Raw genomic sequence first — 22,468 nt, forward strand, 5'->3', positions numbered from 1 at the left:
GTGAATGGAGAGTGCTGCCAACAGGGATAACTGGTGCTAAGCCTTTAAAAGAGCCCAGACGTGTCTTTGCACACATCTTACCTCAGGCCACAAGTTCTTACTTTCCCAGTCTAACACCGGAGACTTACGGTTTAGAGCTTGAAACAAACAGATTTGGGGCACCAGGCCCAGTTGAGGGCCATGGTAAGTCACCTTTTTGAAAGTCAATTAATTCAAGATAGGACCATTGTCCCCCTACTTCTCCCAGGTGCGGACAACCACCACCAGGATTATACCTTCCAGACTGGTAATTAGAAGATTATTATCTGGAGAAATGACCACCCAAAAAGATGATCTACAAATACGAACATCTGCAGATCCTTCACAGAAATATCAGTGTGCCTGCACATTAATCATTTATAAAAACCCACTAATCGACAGCCCTGTAAAGACATAAGAGCTTTATTTCAACTTCTGATGTCTTACTCCTATGTAGTAACATACCAATTGTCACCAATTATTTGAGGAAACCCTCCAACATAAAAAATGAATCTGAAAACAAATAAGCCTAAAAAAGGAACTTGTACAGAATAGAATCAATGCAGAGAGTTAAATGTCAAACTAAGTTGAAGTTGAAGAAGTACTCCTGACAGAAGAACCCAAAGACAAAGAAAGGGAATGGAGAAATGAAGATGATTTTAAATTAAAATTTAAGAAGTATAAAATCTAAATGATATTAATTTCACAAAGAACAGATATAAGGGAGGGGAGCAAAAAATTCATCAAACTAAAAGGAAATAGGTTTCAGAGTCCCTACTGAGTGTTTAGCAATAGAAACAAAAGTGGTCACTCACTAGGGTATATTACTGTGAAATTTCAGGTCACTGAAAATAAAGAAAAAAACCAAAAAGTCTTGGGTACGGGGAAGGAGGTGAATAATGTACAAAGAATCTGGAATAATAATGCTTCTTAACCAGACACCTGAGAAATCAGAAAGAATGGACCACTGCCCTCAAAATTCTGAAGAAATATGATATTTAATATTGAAATCTAAATTATCAATTAAAATAACATCAATTTATCTAAATTATCAATGTAGGCTAAATGATCAATTAAGAGGGAAGGCAGAGAAAAACACTAATTAGCTAATTCCTCAAATTTTAATATCCTTTTCCTACTGTCTCAGAAAATTACAAGAAAAAAATGTGATTAACAAAAAGTACTTCAAGTTAAAACAAAATTAATGTATGAAATACCTTTCTGGTGTTGGGATTCAGTCCTTCAGTGCCAGTATCTCAAATCTGAAAATATAATTAGTTCTGGGAAAACTAGTCAATAAAAAAATGCTCACGATACGAAAGGATTCAAAGCTATATTCTAATATTGGGACAATATTAAACATAGGAGTTGTCAAAACTGTGTTTTATTTTTGCCTTGGTTCTCCTCAGGTGTTCTGGTTCCAAAATCAATGACTTGCCTAAGAACCTATTCTAATTTGACCTGCACCCCACACTCAAGTGCCTGGCAATCATGAATACACGACTGACACTGTAAGCATTTGAGGTTGCATTTTTGCCCCCAGAATGTAATTCTAGAGTGAGACTTAACAAATCCTTGAACAAAGAAGCTATCTCAGATTTTTGCACACATTTGGTGTCCAGTAAATATTTTCTGGAAGAGTATTTATTTTAGGTATTTTGATTTTATATGGGTATCTTTGACTCATTTCATCCACTGTAGAAATATTAAAAATATTAAGAATATATTTATAATTATGTGTGTAAACCCTATGATATTAAATAAAATTAATATATGTGCATGCTCTCTTATTATAACTATTACACAAATGTAAAACTGCCTTCAGAAAAGCACGTTAACTAGAATAGTTGAGAATGTAGTTGATGAAATTCACAGATTCTGTACCATATTAATTTTTCAACACCTAAGGTATCCTGTAATCTTTCTTATATCAGAGAGTCAGTAAATTGTCATTATGGAGTTATTTTAAATCAAAAGTTTTATCAATGAAATTGTTCCTGTTTCAGGACACTGGAGAAAAAAATAAACTAGCTTTTTTTCAGAATGGTTGGTGAAATAGAAGTTGCTTTTAAAGGTTAAATTTTTTAAAGTACAAATGAAAAAGGGTTTGTTATAATAATATTTGAAATGGCTGAGTAATATTTCATTGTATATATGTACCACATCTTCTTTATCCAGTCATCTGTTGATGGACATTTAGGTTGCTTCCATGCCTTGGCTATTGTAAACAGCGATGCAATGAACATCAGGGTGCATGTATCCTTTTGAACCATGTTTTTCTCTGTATCCTCAACCATTAAAAAGAATGAAATAATGCCATTTGCAGCAACATGGATGGACCTAGAGATTATCATACTGAGTGAAGTAGGTCAGAGAAAGACAAATATCATATGACATCGCTTATCTAGAATCTAAAAAAATGATACAAATGAATTTATTTACAAAACAGAAACAGACTCACAGAGAATGAACTCATGGTTACCAGCGGGGAAGCATGCAGGGGAGGGACAGATTAGGAGTTTGGGATGGACATGTACACACTGCTATATTTAAAATAGATAACAAATAAGGACCTACTGTATAGCATAGGGAACTCTGCTGAATACTCTGTAATAACCTAAATAGCAAAAGAATTTGGAAAATAGATACATGTATATCTATAACTGAATCACTTCGCTGTACACCTAACTAACAACGTTGTTACTCAACTATACTCCAATATAAAATATTTTTTAAAATAAATAAATAAAAAGCAAAAAAAAAGAATAATTTTTGAAATTAGTCAGAAAGAGAGAAGGCTATCAGAAAGTGAATTTTAAAATGGTTTTAAACCTCACCATTGGTTCTCAGATATTTTCATTTCTTTATAGATAGCTTGAACCAATTTATTAAATCTTGATATATAAAATCTAGATTAAATTGCCACTAAAAGCATGTATTATATACTTTGCATAAACATAGCATTCCTATAAATACAGGGATTTGTAAAGTCTTAAACATTGCTTTACTGAATACTAATGACTTGAAAGATAGGTTTTTATATTAATGTGATACAAGTGTATTAGTGAGTGGAAAAGAGTTCAACAGAGTTTGCAGCATCAGAAGTCAGAATAAAGGAAATACTTCAGATATTTGTCCTTTTCCTAATAATATAATATTATAACCCACAGTGGGGTAGGGACTTGGATGCAATGTTCCCTGTATTAATAGGGATATAATAAAACAAGCACACATTAAGCCATCTTTAGACATTGATGATGATGCAGAAGACTGCAATTGCCTTTTGCAATAAAGACATATCTACCCATTATGCTTATGCATATATACCAATTATACACACTGAAATTTTATTTTGAGGTTTCAAAGTTACTTTAAAAAAAAGATCATGCTGCTCTATTTGATCCTAAAACTTTTAATTTAAAAAATAATTTATTCCTTTACTTAATATACAGAAAACTGTTTTTCTCTCTTTTTAATCTTAATATCCTTAGATTATCAAAACACATTTTCTTGAATTGTTCTCACGTCTAATATAAGTGATTTTAAAGTATGAAAGAGTGGGTGTAATTTAAACTTCTAAAAATTCTACCTTGAAATGTATATCACTTTGTTTTTGTTTACATGCTGACATGTTTTTCCCTGTTTTAAAAATAGGACAACCAGTAAAATAACAATACTGATGAATAGTTATGTTATAAATACATACAAACTATACTGTGTCTTACTGCGATACTTTAAACTAGTCTGTTTTAAGTGCAAAAGAAGGAAAAAAATAAATTGGGAGCTGGGGAAACCATGAATGATTGAAAGTTAGATGGAAGAAACCTTAGTATTTGCTTACTAGTATTTCTCATCCATTCTTGTCCATCCCCCACTCCAGTGCATCTTCACTCTTTCTTCTTTATATTCCAACAGCAAAGAGAAGTTTAATTATCTTTACTTTCTATAATTTATTCCTATAGTTTATTGTGAAAACTTACGTAGTCTAAACATGCTTTTTTAAGCAATAACTCACTGACCACTGAGGGCTAGTGTTCTCTCTCCACTCCCTCTGTCTCTGACTCTGTCTCTCTGTATTGATAACATTTTGGGCACTAATGATACTAACAATTGAGATTTCACCTTTTTGTGCATTTGTGAAGTTTTAATTACAATTCTTAATAGCATCAAATACACAAGTGAGACTACATCCCAAACTCTTAATTTCCAGTTCAGAGCTCATTATTGCTGCTGCGATGTTAGTTCCCATTAACTTGGTGGGGCTGTAGGGGTTAAGGGTCATCACTTTTAATTAAAAGAATATGCAATTTTAAGCATAGTTAAGTCAGTGTTGGTCCTTACTAATTTTTTTCCTTCAGGAAGGGAAATCAAACTGACGTGTATGATTAATAGCCTCAATCTAATATAGAATGTTCATATGGTCTAACCCCGCTCCACTTTTCTTTAACAACATTAAGGTATCACCTTGCTTCAAATTGGAGGGCACAGACCCTGCATCAGTTCAGCTTGGTACTCCTTAGATGTTTTTATGCTCAATTCTGAATCAATAGTTATTCTTTACTTATAATATTTTCTTTCTTAAACTAAAGGGCAGTATAATGTCATTTATTTTATTGTAATTCACGTATATTCTACATATATTATTTTGTATTTAACACATATTATATGCTTAAAAATAAAACAGAGTGTGCAATTTGTTTCCTCAGTTTTAACCATTTATCTCTGGCCATGCAAACACTGGTCCTAGCAAACATAATTCAAAGTGAGAATAAAATGAAATTATAAGGGTCTTTATCAAACACCTGTTGGAGACAAATATTAATATGGTTTGGTAAAATTACTTCATTATAGAGACAGAAAATACAAATGAGGAGTGAGGAGAAGACCGTGGTTTGAATGGAAATTAGGTACCATGCAGATATGTTCAGGTTTTCTCTCGGCTCGTCCATCAGCCTGGAAGTCAGTGTTAGGGGCTCCCTCTTACACAGAAGAAAATGAGTCCAGCTTTATCTGATATTTGCATTTCAAGCAACAAAAAATAACCAGCTCATGACACATGCCAAAGAAGAATTAATTGAATACCCTAGAGAAGCAATAAAAAACTAGAGAGACTTAGAATGATCTGAGGCAGCTCTGGAGAACGAGGAAGCAAGAAGCACAGAGATCACTTGGTGCCACTTTGTCAGGATGCACCTCACTCAAGAAAACAAGTCCCAGGGAAGGAGACTGGTTCATGAGTACGTGCCCTGACTCTACTGGAAAGGGAGCAGGGAAACCTGTGCACTTCAGCTTGTGAAATTGGAGGAGGCATAGGTATTTCTTGTGCCAGTAAGTCTCAGTAGTGTGCCCTTCAAAGGGAGAATCAGTGCTACATAAATGTCTGCTGCACCCCCAAGGGGAAATAACTTCTCCACTGAACATGGGTCAGTAAGGGTTGGATTAATTTAAAAATTAAAAATTTTATCCATCTGGTGAAAATTCACGCTCTTTCTCAAGATCTGCAGTACAAATCAATGCACCAGAGGATAGTGCTTGGTTTTCTTTTGGTTTTTCATAAAATTTTTATCTCTGTAGAGGTCTGAATATAACACATTAGTGATGATTATGAAACTACAAATTTCCATACTTTTATTTTGTGTGTGTGTATATTTTTCAATTAATTTCTTAGTTCTTTTTTTAATGGTGATTAAGGGCAGACAAGTAAAATACATCAGGTTTTAATTTTTATATGTAAATTTATGGCATGCTAAATCACACAGTAGTTCATTGTGCAATAGATGATATATACAGTGAAATTCAAAAATGCGTGTGCATTTCTCCCCAAATTTTATTTAATTAAAAGAAAATTAACATGGCCTATTGATTTTACATATTTTAATCTATCTCTATGTAAATCAGGATAGGCAAGTTATGCTATAAAAAGAAATTAACCTTGAAATCTCAGTGGTTCAACACATGAACATTTCAGTTTTCACTCACACAGTATTTCCAATGAGGACAAAAGGGTAGTTCTTCACCGTATATTTCTCAGAGACCAGGCTTCATCGTCTTGTGATATGATCATCTCAACATGTACCTCACGATTAGCCAAATCAGGGCAAGAGAGAAGTAGGAAAACTTTACAGAAGTGCAACTGTCTGATCTGCAGTCACCTATAAGTAAAATTCATCCCCTTGGTTGGAACTTGTCACTGGCTATATCCCACTGCAAGAGAGGCTGGAAAGTATGCCCATGTTCTTGGGAAGGAGAGAATAATCAGGTATTACAAACATCAGCTACCTTGTCCATGCTCTCTTTCTGTCTTATTACTCCTCCAGCCAGGCAGGAGTCTTGAGCAGAATATCATGGGCCAGATTTCTGTATATGTCAATGTTGAGAAGAATATTCAGGAAGCTGCACTCTAGAGAGAGATTGTCATAATATCTGGGAGACTACTAAATAATCCATAATTTATCAGAGAATATTTCAGTACAGACTTCTGCTAAATATGCACATGTGTGAGTGTTTGATCTATACTTCTAGGGGGAGACAGTTGTCCAAATCAGTAATGCATACATTGAGAATGTCAGTCAAACGTTCACATTTCAGAGATCTCTTCAGACATCTTTTGCTCTGGCCAACACCTGAGGCATACATAACATGTTAGAAATGTGATTTCACTGATAAAATTACAAGCAAACAAAATAAATAGATTGGCTAAACTATTCTAGGGAGTCTCTACCTTTTCATGAACTAGCTTTGAAAATCTAGCAAGCGTTTGATTTTCAGTCTTTTATGAAATTGCCCCATGATAATCAATATACTTGTGGAATTTTGATTGTCTGCTGCTGAATGTATAGTTACCTAAATGCTGCCTCTAAAATATTGTGAGGTTTGTTTTTAGATGGGGTCAGAGAACCTGAGCCTAAAAAACACAAAGAGCTGAAGCTTCACTGAGACCATAGAAAAGGGGGTTTGTCTTCCTACTAGTGATGTTTAATCAGTGTGAGGATTTATAGTGGCACTCTGCTGAGATTTGATTTCATCAGCACTTGATATTAAAGTTGTGACAGAGGAGACCTATTCCTCTTACCTGTAACACTGATGCCAAAATAAGTACCAAAAAAATCTTAGTAGTTGTGTTTGTCCAAATTTACTTGGTCACTTTGTAACAAAGATCAGCTAAAAAAATCAAAGATCTAAAGGGTAGGGCTGGTCAGAAGGGGAGACACTACAGCACCAATGAATGTGAGACCAGTTGGAATGATCATGGAGACAATCTGAATAAGAGTCTGAGAAAATATTTCTGAATAAGGGAAGTGGTGGCTACAGTTTGTTTTAATTGGATGTTCATATCTTTGGGCTTGGGTGGGTGGGAAATCATTTGTCTGGAAACCTGGCTAGGTGATAGCTTGAGGCTGTCTGAAGAATCCCTGTATAAATAGGTAAAATATATAGTAAATTCATTTGTCAATAAATGTCTCAGAAAAGAAAAAAGGAAAGAGAAATTAGAAAAAAGAATAGCTGTTGGAAACTCAAAATATATGAAGAAAATAAAATCAACTATGATAAAAGATTCACAGGAAATTTTAAAGGAAAATTACTAATTGTTAATTGGAACTATTTTGTGTACAGGATATGTTTAATGTATTTTGTTTCTTACTTATCCTTTCAGTAATCTCTCTTATTTTTTAAAACTGAGCATGGAAGCTTCATATTGGAGGAGGGTGGCAATCAAAAAGTTATTTCATCATAGACTTTGTAAAAAATGAACATTTCTAAAACCTTTAACTGTATCATGTTATATAGCTGTGTGCTGCTCAGCCCACAGTGTAGGATTAAATAAGCTACTACTGAAACTTATATTTATGTTATCTAGATGGAAAGACTGATGCTTACCAAACCAACTAGGCACATTCTGATGTGAAGATATAACTAGACACCATCAGCCCTGAAGTTGGCAATAATCCATGTTTCTAGGTGAGTTTTGAGAGCCTACTGCTACTTACTCTTCTTGTTTCAAAGTCAAGGGACTCCTCCCCCATCCTTGTGGTTTACAGTAAGTCTGTGCTTTTAACTGCTCCCTCCTCCTGCCAAGGTCAAGGATAGTCTTTTTCTTTTTTTTTTTTCACATCTTTATTGGAGTATAAATGCTTTACAATGTTGTGTTAGTTTCTGCTATACAAAGGGATATTCTTTCAAATTTCTCTTTAGTCTCTCCACTCTAAAAAAATAATTACTACTCTGTGCTCTGCTTCCCTTTCCCTACCTCTTAGTTTTCCCAAAACCTATCCTGTAAGTGCTGTATCTAGACTTCCCTCTTTGCTATCTCTTTCAGGTTGACTACCTTTAGGATGGTCTATCCAGAATTTTGATTTTTCTAGAACACCACATCATGAATTACTTCCCCAGATAGATGTACAGCAGCCTAAAGACAAATAATAATACTCAAGTCCCCCACCACTAGATCTCACCCCAAACCCAGAGCCTTCATGAAGCTTGCATTCTAAACCAGATATTTGTACCCAAATTTAGATAGTAAAAGGGTTTGGATACATATAGCTAAAATAAGAAAGAGTGGTATTTTGCTTCTAATTGTAACAAACAATTTTTTAGACTTTGACACCATTTATGGCTGCACTACAACCCAAAGAAATATCATTGCTTGCCATTTGATTAAAGAGATTTTTTAAATTTAAATAGAAAGTACTTTAGAAATATACAGTGAACTTCTAGAGATGAAATCCAGATAGACATTAGTAATGGATAATTCGTATGAGCTGTCAGAATGTTTACATTGTCCTTAATATTTTAGTTGATTTATTTTTATATCATCCTTTTAGCTGTGCTGTTTCATTTTTGAAATATTGGACATCTTAAATCATAGCATTTGAAGTACTATTTCTTTTGGAAATGCCTTTCTGTGGAACTAAATCTATGTATTAAAAAATGTGCAACGTGTAATGTCTGACTTGGAGAAAATGTACTAGAGTAGACAACTCAAGTTCAGGCAAAGGAATAAATGTGTTTAAGTCGTATGTTAGGCAAACTTTGTTAAGTTACAGTTAAAACTAGGAAATGAGGCTATAGAAATTTGAGGAATAGCATTGTTCTACATTTATATATAGAAAGAAAAGACAGTTCCAAAGTACCTTTCAAGGACAATAAGATTGTAGACCAAAACACAGAGCAAATTGAAAACAGACTCTGCAGTTTCAGTACTATTTCCTTGTCTTTTATCATGGGTGATCATAGGAAAGAGTCACATAAAAGAACTGGATTTACTATACACTTTTGTTAAAGACATCACTTATAGCTTGTGATTTAATGCTGTTTGTCTAAGGTCACTTTGGACTTGAAAATTACTGTGAACAAAAATGACGCCTTTCTTTGGATAGCATGTATTGTTTCTTTCATGAGATAATAAGAATTATATAGACATTCCTACCCCATCAGATGTCTGTTTTTTGTTCTGATCACAAGAAACTTAAATATTTAAACTTAGAAATGAGATTAGCTCTTAAATTGGTAAAAATGTGTTCCTCCGTGTCTTGAATTTTGATATTTATATTTTCACAGTTTTTAAATTTACAGTTCCTTAGTTTAAATTTCATTCTTTCATTTGAGGAAGTGTGTGGAAAATGAGTAATTAAATATTGACTGTGTTAGGCAGGCTCTTTTAGGCTGCAAGAATCAGATTGAAATAAAGGCTGTCTCAGTTGTCAAGGATTTTTTATGAGGATTAAGGAAAAATAGGTCATCACTTCAGCTGCCTCATGTTGAAACTTGAAGGAAGTCAGGAATGTTGTTCAGGACCCAGAAGGCTCTCTAGTGGTCCAGCTGGACAAGCTGGCCATCCTCTCATTTCCTCAGCAGACAGAAGATGTTGCTCCCGGCACCAGTAACCGTACTTATGTTGTGGTGACTCAGAAATCCTCTGTCTCCGCTTCTAAATGTGATTGTCCCTGCTAATACCATAAATATCTCTCCACATCACTGCTTCTGCGTCTGTGTGGCTTTTCCTTTGACATAGCCTCTGTTCAGTGCTTCTTGTTTGTGCGTCTGACAGCTTGAGTCCCCTTCTTTCAACTCTGTTTTCTTCTCTATGATTGCCTCATACACCCAATAAGAAGGATCAAAGTGCATTCCAGCCCTGGGCTAGGATGGCAAAATGTTGTTAGGAAGAGTTCTTCTCTATGACCACACCTAGGCCATTGCTTATCCTGTAGATGATTGCCCTTTAGTGTCTGATTCAGTCAGCTGTGGCCAGAGCAGTGGCAGTGTGTGGTGTAAGATAACTGGCATCTAAGAAGCTCTCCAACCTACAATGTTCTCTGAATGTCAGAAAATTATATATAAACCTCAATTCCCATAACTGTATTGGTCCTTGATATAAAGAGAGAAACATACATTTTTTCATAGTTTATTTTAAAAGAGCTAGATATATTCTTTTTATAAGTATTATACTGTATTATTTTCTAATATAGTAATTTTATATATTTTAAATGTATATTACATATTCTTTTCTTTTGTAGCAGTTGCCTTTCACTTTTTACTGTATGGAGATAAATACAAATAGTCCTGCGGGCAAAATGCCCAGAAAATTTAGTTTGAGTCTATAAATAGAATATTGAGTTAATTAATAAGTATTAAAAATAAAATATAAATTATGCTTCTAAAACATGTGTAAATGTTTAATTTTGCTTAACAAGGTGAATCACATGTTATCATAGTCTAAGAATGAACATTAATTTTACTAATACATTTACTCAACTATTTATAAGCACATTATTTATCTGAAGGAATCAAAAACTTTTGTAGTTACATCATACTGTATTATAAGGGGGGGAATTATGTGCTGTTAATGTATTATATATTTGGAGTACATCAAAAGTCTATGCAAGTATCTTTTATGGATGTTAAATTCTGTCTATAAGACACACATATAATATATAACGCATTAATATACTTTCCAATATTGTAAAAAACAGATGGCGGTCATTTAAAATTTGTTTATAAACTCTACTATATGTCAAAAGTCTTTGCAATACTTTAATAAACTTCTTCTCCAGCCCATGCCTATTAATTTATCTCACTATCTCAGGAACTACCTCCCGGATGCTCAGGTACTATCTGCTTTTCTGTAAGTCATTTCCTCTCACAGTCATGGTAATATAAATAATAACCTCACGTTTTAGCTTCATTCCTAATCCAGGTTCTGCAGTTTTTTGCGTCCATCATCAGAGATAACAATGATCTACATATTGGCTATCACTTAAATATCTCAGGTAATTTACTCAGATATCAGTAGCATATCCACCATACTGATTGTTCCTTGACCTTTGTCTTTGCCATAAAATTGAAAAGTTAATCCCTTTTTCATTACCAACAGTCAAACATTTAACTTTCTAACATGTTCTCCTTTTCCTACTTCCAGGTTTTAGTATCAACCTCCAGATTCCTTGTCTATCTGGAACTATTTGCTATTTTATGCTGATCTGTCCTCTGTTAAATCACAGGAGTCTTGAAAACTGTGCTAAGATCTAACCTTTCCTGATGTTACCTGCTGAGCAGTTTTTTTGAACATGCATTATCTGTTTTCCCAATAGAACTCCCTGTCAAATATCATCCTATCTCGTTCTCTAAACTTCTGCAATTCTGACTCTTGTTTGGACTGGGGAATGTTTTCTTGTATAATCTCTTCAGAACACTCCTTTTCCTTCAGCTAAAATTATCCTGTGTAGAATCTACATCACTTCAACGTTAATTGAGTTTGGACTCAATTAAATCATTTAAGATTTTAAATAACAGGTTGGGTCCTCGATTTTAATACACATTATTTAATGTCTACACACAAAACATCCAGGCCCTTTTTCTTGCCATCAGCCAGCATATTTCCTTAGGTATCCATAGTTCACCAAAGATATCCCTATCTGTAATAAATGGGTAAATTCAAACTAGTCTAAATCAATCATGCCATTCCCATTTCCCTGGGCAATGATGGGCTTGGGACACTATGGTGACTTTTTTGGCCAAATAAATGTGACAAGATATATGTTGCAGAGACAGAGTATTGGGGTGAGAGAAATATGTGGTTATCTCACACTTTAAAAAGTAGACAAAATTTGTTACTTCTTTTTCTTTTATTTCTTTACCTCTGGAGATGATCATTGGTGGTTGTAACACCTAGAATTGCTATATTTGTCTAACCAGAAGAAGAATAACTAAAAAATAACACCAATCTACTCAGAAGAAAGAAGGAAAAGGAGGGGCTAATCAGAGTAAGAATAATCTGGAACTAAGTGTAAATAAAAAGAAAGGCACAATTTTAAAAGATAAATTCTAATAATTAGAAACTCCAACCAAACTGTTTATGAAAGAGTAAGTTATGAACTATCTCAGGTTTTTTTGTATTATTTTGTCCCCTATTTAAAAGCAACAGATCAACTAAATTCAGCATTCGTGCATACATTAAAAATGAGATAGGTAGGCCTCATTTATGTTCCATTCTGGCATCTGAAATGTATGGCTACTCTCTAATTCTCAGATTTATACTATACTGTTGCTCAGAAAAGGAAATACTTGTTAATTATTTATGTAAGAACCAGATGTGAAGTTTTCCTGCATGTTTTAGATACAACAGAAGCATCCTTATATAAAATAATTGAGAGTCAGTCTTACTTGGCTGATCAAAATCCTCTTTTTAAAGTGGGAAATAATAAATGGCATAAAATATGCAGTAATATCTTATTTGAACCTAAATATGAAAGGCAATTTGACAGTCATTTAATACAGGGCTTATTTACTACTATCTTTAAACAAAATTGCCATTGGCACTACTTTTGCAATGCATTGTGTACAATTTTTCGTTTCAATTTTCTTCATAAGCCATAGGAATGTAAAGTACTAGATATTACATCCCCACCTACCCACATTCTGACTCTGGCCATAGCCAATAGAAAAGCATTGTTGCTGTCATTGTCGTTGTATATGAAACTACTTGCCTCGTCCATCAGTTCCCAATTGGACATATTTTTTTTTTCATAGAAGCAATAAAAGTCAGCACTCAACACATCAGGGGCTTTGGTCTGTGTGCCTTAAGGAGACAGCATTGTGCAGTAGTTATTCTAGTGAGTCTATTAAGTGGAGGCTGGTGAAGAGAGAGTCTATTGTAGTTGCCTTCACTTTCTTTTCATTTAGAATAAACACAATACACTTGAATGTACAGTTACCTAGACACTAAAATAATTTGCCTTTAAAGTTACTTAAATACTGCTTCTTTAATAGTCAAAAGCAATATGATATACATTTCCCCCCAAATTATATAGAAATTTTATGGGCTTGCTTGACTAATATTATTAGAGCATAATTTTTCCATGTGCATAGAGTATTATAATGATACAATATTTGATTCACAAATATCTCAAGAGAATTATAAAATTCTAAGGTTAGAGTATAATATATTCAAACATTCAAATACTACCATTATTAGGTGGGATTAGATTGGTTCTTTTTGTTATTGTTAATTGCTTGTTTGTCTTAGTATTTATATATTTGCAGATTCCTTATAGTATATACATTTCTTTTTTTTTCAATGCCCAACTTGTAAAATACAACACCTGGTTTATTATTTTTATTTTGTTTTTCCTGCTATTATAAAATAAACTCCAAAGAGCTGTAAATTCATACATTCTAGGGCCCAGAAGATAGCTAATGAAAGAAAGATAAGATCAAACAAACATCCTTGGATGCCTCATGCTTCCTTTAGGGTGTTATTTTCAAGAGTTTCTAAGTATTGCAAGTTGGCACACTTACACTTCATTTACTTTTAAATTACATATTATTTCTTCAAAAAATTGCTTATTGTTAGTGAGTACTTACTATGTGCTAGATAAAGTACCCAGGTGCTTAAATATATTAACACATTTAATAGTTTCAACATTGCCATGTCAGGTATTATTATCTTCATTTTACAGATGTGGAAACTTAGGCAGAGAGGTTAAGCAACTTGGTCAAACAGTGAGAAATGGTGGAATCAAGGTTCTTACTTAGCTAGTCCGTCTTTAGAATGTGCACTGCACTAAGTATTGAAAAGCTGCATGAAAATGAACTGAATCAATGTAATTTTGATACTTAGGGTTTAAAAAGGGTTTGAAACAATGCTTTTTTTACATTTGCATACATAGTTGATGATAAAAGCAACACAATTTCAAATGACCCCTCCTCCTTCTTCAATTGTCTCCCTCAAACTGCTATGCAAAAAGAATTTGTGCCATGAGAAAGTAAAATGAATTCTAACTATAGTGATGATTCACTCCTACAGTCATGAAATTACAGGTAATAGAGGAAAAAGGAAGCCTTAAAAACCTCTGTTGATTTTCTTAGAAATTGTTCCAAATGAACAGAATCTGTAGGAGCAGGAGTTCAAAACGATGCTTCTAAAAGCAAGAAATCAACAACAAAAAAATATTTTAATGGACACAAAGTTGACCGCCATTTTTGGTAGGAATATATGCAGGCAATTCAATATTAAAAATGTCAAATTCTATTAGAATGCACATAGTGTACTGCCACATATAACCTGCTGAGTACAATATTTAGATGTTTAGAGCCAGCTTTGCAGAAAAACAAAATTAGTTGTTATGCATTTGTCTTCTCAACAAAAAATACTATTTGGAAAATTGCATTAAAAGTAAATCTTAGGGAACTCCCTGGTGGTCCAGTGGTTAGGACTCTGCACTTCCTCTGCAGGGGGCCTGGGTTCCATCCTTGGTCTGGGAACTACTAAGATCTCCCAAGCCACATGGTGCCGCCAAGAAAAACAAATCTTAACCAATACATCACTGAATACCATTAATTACATAAAACTTCAATTTAAAAAATCTAATAATTAGATTAATATTAACTTCTAATGATAAAAATCTCTCATTACTTAGAACTTTGCTATACCTCTCATTTAAGAGAAAAGAAAATGAAGCAAGAAGATAACTATGTTAGAAGCTTAGCTTAATAATGAAAGTCAATAACATGTTGTTCAAAGAACAAAGGTATAAAAATCAAAAGCTCTGGGTCCTTGTCCTGGTAGTGTTATTTGAGAAAGGCATTAAATTCACCTGAACTTCAAATTCCTCATCCATTATATGTGGATATTCATACCAGAGAAGTCTTCTTCTCTAAGCTCTATAAGGTATAAAATATTAAACATATATTTATATAGACTATGAAAAAAGCAATTAAATCTAATTTAATTTTTATATTTACAAAATAATTGAAAAAATAAATGTAAAAATTTGTATTTTGTAATAATATTTTCAATAATCTTATTGTTTTCAATAAATTCACACTTATGTAAATTTTTTTAATGTATTGGTCAAATATTTTCAATATTTGACAGTATTTAACTCAATAACTTAAACACACAATTCAATTATAAAAATTTGTTTCAAATATTCCTGTTAATCAGGGTTTTTCTTAATCCTTTCTATTCAATAATCTCTTGTTCTAAGAACAATTTAATTCATTTAATTAGTTAATTAAATTATATTTGATTTAATTGGCAAGGCAAAAGGTGAATTGGCAATCATCTTGATAATCACCCTTTTTCATTAATAATTAACAATTCTACATTGAATTAACTGATTATGTGAGAGAGAAGGAAGTTGGGAGGATAAAAACTAAGGTATTTTCTCCTCAATGAAAAAGAAAATATCAAATATTTTCTTAATATATACAACACTTTTAAATATCAGGATAAGGACAAAACACACAAATTTCTAAAAATAGAACTAGTAAAATCTGAATATTTATAAAAGATATAAGGGATCACTTCAAATCCCTTTGATTAGGGATCACTTCAAATCCCTTTGATTAATGATTTAAATTCATTACCCACATAAGTTAATGTGCAACCTTGCAATATTAGCACGATTATATAGTTCAGAACAGTGGAGATGAAAGCACTTTTCTGTTTTGTGTGGTTCAGACTGTGTTGTCTTGTAGTTGTCCCACTTGCAGAAGAGTGATAATAACGTAAAGCATGCTCCATGAGAGTAACTATGGTGATGTGAGGGCTTGAATTCATATCATCAAGTATGATGGAAGATGAGTTGTATTTGTGTCCTGTGTGGTACCAGATAAATGTCCAAATGAGTCAAAGTTCAGGGTAGGATATCTTCTGATCAGTCTTATCTTGAGAAGGAAACTTTTTTAAAAGTGTAGTAATATACCCAATAGCAAGGAGTAATACTCAGTGGGACATAAAGAAAGTACTAGCAGTGTCAGGGCAACTCTGTGATGTTAAACAGATGTTTTAATATTCAAATGACAGTGATAATGAACCCAAGCAGCACTGTTGGTCAGTAGACATTATTTCATACAATAGAAGAGTGTCATTGGTACCAAACAGATTCAACTGATATTGAAAAAGTGAGGGCTGGGGAAACCAAAAATGAGAACCATGTCTGTAAGCACCAAAGTACCACTGGGAAATTCCAGAAATTCTTGGAGTGGAGATGTATTTGTTTCCAATTAGTGCTTTAAGGAATTACCACAAACTTGGTGGCTTAAAACAACAGCTATCTATTATCTTACAGTTCTGGAGGTCAGAAGTCTAAACTGGATTGGCCACACTCTAGTCCTTCTGGAGGTTCTCAGGGAGAATCCATTCCTTGTCTTCTCTGGTTTCTGGAGCCTGCCCACATTCTTTGGCTCTAATACCTTCAATACACAGACCTCTCCTTCCACCCTCACTTTTCCTTCTCTAACTCCGACTCTCTCTTGCCCTCCTCCTTCAGTTATAAGGATCCTTGTGATTACTTTGGGCCCCTAGATAAGCCAGAAGTTGTTCACCATCTCAAGATTCTTAACCACATCTGCAAAATCTTTTTTTGCCAAATAAGATAGATATTAACAGATTTCTCAAATCAGAACATGGACATCTTTGAGAAACTATATTTTTCTGTACAAGGGATACATTTTTTAGAGATTTTAGGATGGATTGCCCTATAAGCAGAGTCAGCAAGATCTTATAAATATGACTTTAAATTCTTAAAAAAGTAATATTTGGATGGAAAAATGACAAAAAGGACAGAAATATTCCCTAAAAAATCCAGTGACATAAAACTTGCATACATACACTTGCAGAATAAATAACATTCAGTTTATTTCTTTAAGTTATTTAAATTTACCTCATGCAAATAATTAAAATACAATTTGCTTATGTTGACTGAAGCTATTTGTTTTAAATCATTCTGGCTAGAAAACCTAGTCAAATTAATTTTCTGATAATTTAAGTGGTTCCAAAATGCTACTTTAGGTCAATCTTCTATGTATGAAAGCCAGAGCTACACTATCTAAAGGAAAGTTCAGGTATAAAGAAGAAAGAAAAAAAAGATAAAACCACACTCTTATACTTGTTGAGAAAATCACACAGCAAATGGAAAATAAAAATAAATTTACAGATTAACTTGCCAAGAATGACTTTTATAAGGGACATGTTATATTTTTAAAGATTAAAAAAGTTACATATATGTTCTGTTTACATTAGTCTATACAGTGGAAACAAGTGTATGAAATCCACCAGTGATGTCAGCTATTACACCCTGGTGAGAGCTTCCATAGGACATTGTAGGACCTGTTTCTCTATTAGTAACTTGGCCTATTAGAATCATTTTGGAAAAAAAGCTGGGATCATACAGATCTGACAATAGATTTATAATAAAAAACCACATGAGTGTGAGGAAATTATTTAATTGATTCAGCCTGTTTTGAGAAGGGAAGTAGAATTTCTGAGCCAAGGTATTCAGTGATTGCATAAATAATCGAGCTGCAACTGTTAACCCAAACCCCCAATCAAGAAATAAAGTGTCAAAAAATGGGAGATATTTGCTACTACTGGTGAGCAAAGCCCTCTCCAATAATCCTCTACATCTGCCTTCTCATCTATATACCATTCTGTTAGGTCAGTTCCAATCCAATTATACTGTGGTTTTTAGGTCTTTTAGGCTGATGCAAATTGATTTGAATGTGGAAGGTGATGCAACATTTGTCTATATGTTAGTGGTTCCATGTCATGAACTCGCACGATTTTGTTTTTAAAATTTTGAATCACATGTGCATTATATGTGACCCCTCATATATCATATAATATGTCTAATATGTCCTAATATGCTCATATATGGAATGGTTTCAGTCACGTGTGCCTTAGAGATATGTGCAGAGACCTGAAAAGAAACCAGACAGATAATACGTGGTAATTAATAAATATAAATGACACAAAAAATATTCTTAAAAATCCCTATAGTTCTGGGTTTCTAAGGTATTTATGCTTAAAGAAAAAAGTAAAACAACTTGCCATTGAGACTTCAGATACCTGATTCAGAGTCCTATATGAATTACTCTATAAATATTCTCTTAAAAATTCATAGTAAAATGCTGATATACTCATTTTCAAAAATATGGAAATGGAATATCAGATATTTTGATTTGAAGAAAAGTACATTAAAACATAAGCAAAGGGGGGCTTCCCTGGTGGCGCAGTGGTTGAGAGTCCGCCTGCCGATGCAGGGGACACGGGTTTGTGTCCCGGTCCGGGAGGATCCCACATGCCGCGGAGCAGCTGGCCCGTGAGCCATGGCCGCTGAGCCTGCGCGTCCGGAGCCTGTGCCCCGCAACGGGAGAGACCACAACAGTGAGAGGCCCGCGTACCGCAAAAAATAATAATAATAAAAATAAATAAAAATAAAAGAATGTTTAAAAAAAAAAAAAACATAAGCAAGGGGCTTCCCTGGTGGCGCAGTGGTTGAGTCCGCCTGCCGTTGCAGGGGACACGGGTTTGTGCCCTGGTCCGGGAAGATCCCACATGCCGCGGAGTGGCTGGGCCCGTGAGCCGTGGCCGCTGGGCCTGCGCGTCCAGAGCCTGTGCTCCGCAGCGGGAGAGGCCGCAGCGGTGAGAGGCCCGCGCACCACAAAAAAAAAAAAAAAAAAAAACACAATGAGGTATCACTTCACACCGGTCAGAATGGCCATCATCAAAAAGTCTAGAAACAACAAATGCTGGAGAGGGTGTGGAGTAAAGGGAACCCTCTTGCACTGTTGGTGGAAATGTAAATTGATACAGCTACTATGGAGAACAGTATGGAAGTTCCTTAAAAAAATAAAAACAGAACAACCATATGACCCAGCAATCCCACTACTGGGCATATACCCTGAGAAAACAATAATTCAAAAAGGTGCATGTACCACAATGTTCATTGCAGCACTATTTACAATAGCCAGGACATGGAAGCAACCTAAGTGTCCATCGTCAGATGAATGGATAAAGAAGATGTGGCACATATATACAATGGAATATTACCCAGTCATAAAAAGAAATGAAATTGAGTTATTTGTAGCGAGGTGGATGGACCTAGAGACTCATACAGAGTGAAGTAAGACAGAAAGAGAAAAACAAATACCATATGCTAACATATATATGGAATCTAAGAAAAATAAACAAAAAATGGTTCTGAAGAACCTAGAGGCAGGACAGGAATAAAGATGCATACGTAGAGAATGGACTTGAGGACATGGGGAGGGGGAAGGGTAAGCTGGGATGAAGTGAGAGAGTGGCATGGACATATATACACTACCACATGTAAAATAGATAGCTAGTGGGAAGCAGCCGCATAGCACAGGGAGATCAGCTCTGTGCTTTGTGACCACCTAGAGGGGTGGGATAGGGAGGGTGAGAGGGAGATGCAAGAGGGAGGAGATATGGGGATATATGTATATGTATAGCTGATTCACTTTGTTATAAAGCAGAAACTAACACACCACTGTAAAGCAATTATACTCCAATAAAGATGTTACAAAAAATAAAAAATAAAAAAACACAAGCAATTGTATTATAGACTATCTTTGTGTTTAATAAACACATTTTGAGTGGAATAGGTACTTGTGTCAAACATTTTTCGTGCAGCACTTCAAACCCTTTTGGCCTTACCCTTTGCTCCAGCCACTGATAAAGGCATCGGCTTCACTCAGACTTTACAGACAAAATTAGGCAGCACCCCACCTAAAGCCGACAGTGCCTTGGGACTTGTCTGATGCTGACATGTAGATATTGTGAGGAATATTCCACACTCACTCTGATGCAACTTAGAAGTGACCCAGCAATTAATTTTGTAGGGTCATCCTTGAAAAGTGAAATATTCTACACTCACTCTGATGCAACTTAGAAGTGACCCAGCAATTAATTTTGTAGGTTCATCCTTGAAAAAGTGAAGAAGAGACAATGATAAATTCTTTCCCTTTCCATTCTAGGCAGCCTGTTCTAAGGTACATTTTATAAAATCCTCAGAAATTCCCTAAGGATCCAGTAACAGGCATCATTTTAGTGGTCAACTAAATAGTGCGTCTTAGTACTGACTTCTTGTTTCCTGTTTTCTCTCCTAGACCCTAACTCACTGAAATTTCTTCCTAAATAATCTACTGGCAAGAAAAGCTCTCATGCACTCCTTCAGGGAACTAAGGTTAAGACAGCCTTTTCTATCTGAGTCTGTTTAACTAGAATGGAGTAAAGCAAAGTGCATGGCTGATAAACATGCCAGATAAACCTGAATACCAAGTTAAGTTTTGTCAATCTGTGACCTTGTTCTTACTATGCTCATATAAGGAATGGACTCAGTCATGTGTGCCTTAGAGATATGTGCAGAGATCTGAGATAAAACCAGACAGGTATTACATAGTAATTAATAAATATAAAAGACACCTGAAAAATATAAAAAGACCTATAATCCTGGGTTTATAAAATATTTATGCTTAAAAAAACACAACTTTCCATTGAAATTTTGGATATCAGATTCAGAGTTTTATATGAACTACTCTAAATATTCTCTTAAAAATTCATAGTATAACACTAATATTTTCAAAACCATGAAAATGGAATATTTTATACAAGGGATGCATAAGTATTTTTAATGTTAGATCCACTGGTGTCCTAGAGACCACATGCATCAGTTCATGAGAACTGTTTCTGCATATTTCTTTCCAACTCAGCTTTCAGGATATCATGTCAGTAAATTGACATTGGCCATTGTGGGAGTATTTACACCATAGTAATTGACAAACCTTACAAATCAGAGATTTTTTAATAAACATATTCAGGTGTTGACCTGAAGAGCAGGCATCTAATTTAACACATACATTTACAAACCTGCTGGAAAACACTCTGGGGATTGAGACTGGCAGGTGCCATCTTCATGCTCTCCCTTTTTCCAGAGTATCAGCATCTCCAGGGAGGGAGCTTTAACATGCATCTGGTTCCCCAATATCTGTGGTTGTTGCCCAGGGGATGCCTGTTGACCATCTGGCTCTGGAGGTCAGGGAAGCTTGTATTCCTGGTCCCATAGGACTGTAACAATTGATGTCACCCAGAAAGGAACTCATACCCTTGACTCACACCCCAATTTTTGCTGCTGCTGCCAGGGGACACCTTTACATCACCTGTCTCTGGCAGCTAGTGGGGCTTACACTTGTGGTCCCACAGGACTGTGACCAACAGAGATGGAGTTCTTAAACAGCTACTACCTCTAGGGCACAGGAAGAGGCAACCTGCTCAGGAGTTCAGTGTTTCTGTGAAGGATGTCTGTTAGTTACTCATCAGCTTTCTAATTAAACACACATCTAGGGACTGACTGTAATCCTTTTCAGAGAACTTGGGTGGCAGGCACTATCTTTGCACTCTCCCTATGTGGTGCTCTAGAGTGCCAATGTCTCCTGGAGGGGAACTTTACACATGGCTGGTGCCCTGATTTTTTTATGTCTGGTGTCTTGTTTTTGCAGCTGCCACCCAGAGGATGCCTCTAGCTCACCTGGCTTTGGTGGCTGGTGGGCTTGCATTCCTGGGTCCCCTGGGATTTTGGCAATTGGAGAGACAGTTCTTGGCAGGCTGCCCCCTCCAGGGCACTGTGCACACAGCAGACTGAGACACGCTCCCCAGTCTTTCTGTGAAGAAGACCTCTTTGCTTGTCCTGGAGCTTTAGCCTGAAGGGCAGGCTTCAACTTGACACACATCTACTGGACGACAAAATTACTTTCAAGGATTTTAGGCTGTGGTGCTTTCCCTCTGCCTTACTCCAGCTTACCAGCATCTCCCAGAAAAGAACTTATACGCTTATCCAGAGCCCCAATTTTTGTGACTACCACACAGGGGACACTTCCATATCATCTGGCCAGCAGGGCTTATGTTTGCAGTCCCACAGGACTGTATATTTACATACTTGGGGAAGGAAACAGACATCCAGATTCAGAAAGCCCAGAAAGTTCCAAAAAAGATAAACCCAAAGAAACCCACACCAAGCCACATTATAACTAAATACTCAAAGTTAAAGACATATAGAGAATGTTAAACACAGCAAGAGAAAAACAATTTGTTAAATACAAGGGAACTTACGTAAGACTATCAGCAAAATTTTACCTTAGCATCTTTCAT

This window comes from Orcinus orca, chromosome 18 (genome assembly GCF_937001465.1).
Source record: "Orcinus orca chromosome 18, mOrcOrc1.1, whole genome shotgun sequence".
NCBI classification, from domain to species: domain Eukaryota; kingdom Metazoa; phylum Chordata; class Mammalia; order Artiodactyla; family Delphinidae; genus Orcinus; species Orcinus orca.